We start from the raw sequence: 1,453 nt of genomic DNA, 5'->3' as shown, positions 1-1,453 counted from the left end.
GCCTGCACTGGTCTCACTCAACTACGTCCATGTCCGTCTTCCTCTGGGGAGCCCAGAACTGCACACAGCACCTCACGTGGGACCTCAATAGTGCTGACAAGACAGGAAGGGTCACCTCCCCCTACTTTCTGGCAGTGCTTCTCCTAATGTCACCTTGGAGACTGTTGGCCCCATTTTGCAGCAAGGGTGCTTTCCCTCCTCACGGTCCATTTGTTCTCCACTAAGACCACAAGGTCCTTCTCTGCTAAGCTGCTTTCTATCCAGCTGGACCTCAGACATTCTGGCTACCTGGGCTGACTCCTCCCCAGAAACAGGACTTTCCATCTCCCCTTGCTGAACTCCATGATATTCCGCTATGTCCAGCGCAAGGAAAGCCGGTCGCTCGCTCAGCATTTGTGGGTTCCAACCATCTTTCCCCACGGACTTTTGCCCAGCCAGTCACATTACCCTCTTCTCGGGGGCAGCCATGAGTCCACCTGACTCACTGGCACCCCCAACCCAGCCCTCCATTGGCCCAGCATGCCTCTTGCCTGCCAGGCACTCCAGCACCCATCGACACAGAAGCGCACATACCCTTCCCACCCCACCTCCTCTTCCTCGTCAACAAGCACTGCTCGCACAGTGAACAACCCTCAAGACACCTTCACTGAATGTGGGCAGCTCTTGGGAGCCTGGGGAGCTCCTTGCTGGCTGGCTGCTGGCCAACCTTACTGCGATTTATTCAAAGGGCATGAGCGTAGACCCAGGAAACTGCAGACCTGTTAGTCTAACCTCAGGACCTGGAAAAATTAGGGAGAAGATCCCACTGGGTGCTTCTGAAAGGCATTTAAAGGACAATGCAGTCATCAGGCACAGTCAACACAGTTTCACAAAGGGAAAGTCCCGCCTGATTCATTTGATATCCTTCTATGATAAGGTCACCTGCCTCACAGATGAAGGCAAGGTGGTGCATGTAGGTTTTCTGGGGTTTAGTAAGACTTTTGATACTGTCCCACACCACAGCATCCTTCTGGACAAGTTGTCTGACTGTGAGATGAGCAGGCAGGCGGCGTGCTGGGGGAAGAACTGGCTGAAGGGCAGGGCTCAAAGGGTTGCAGTGAATGGGGCTACATCTGGCTGGTGACTGGCCACCAGCGGTGTTCCTCAGGGCTCCATTCTAGGGCCAGTTCTCTTCCAGATTTTTATCAATTATCTGGATGCAGGAGTTGATTGCACCATTAGCAAATTTGCTGACAGTACCAAACTGGGAGGTGCTGTTGACTCTCTTGAGGGACAAGAGGCCTAGCAGAGGGAGCTACATACAGTGGAGCATTGGGCACTGATGAATGCAATGAAATTTAACAAGAACAAATGCCACACTCTGCACCTAGGATGGACCAATTCTGCACACAAGTACGGGCTGGGAGAGGCGTGGCTGGAGAGCAGCCCTGTAGAAAGGGAGCTGGGGGTGCTG

The sequence above is a fragment of the Haliaeetus leucocephalus genome, unplaced genomic scaffold (genome assembly GCF_000737465.1).
Source record: "Haliaeetus leucocephalus isolate CR32 unplaced genomic scaffold, Haliaeetus_leucocephalus-4.0 Scaffold271, whole genome shotgun sequence".
Lineage (NCBI taxonomy): Eukaryota > Metazoa > Chordata > Aves > Accipitriformes > Accipitridae > Haliaeetus > Haliaeetus leucocephalus.
Note: the sequence above shows the minus strand (reverse complement) of the source record.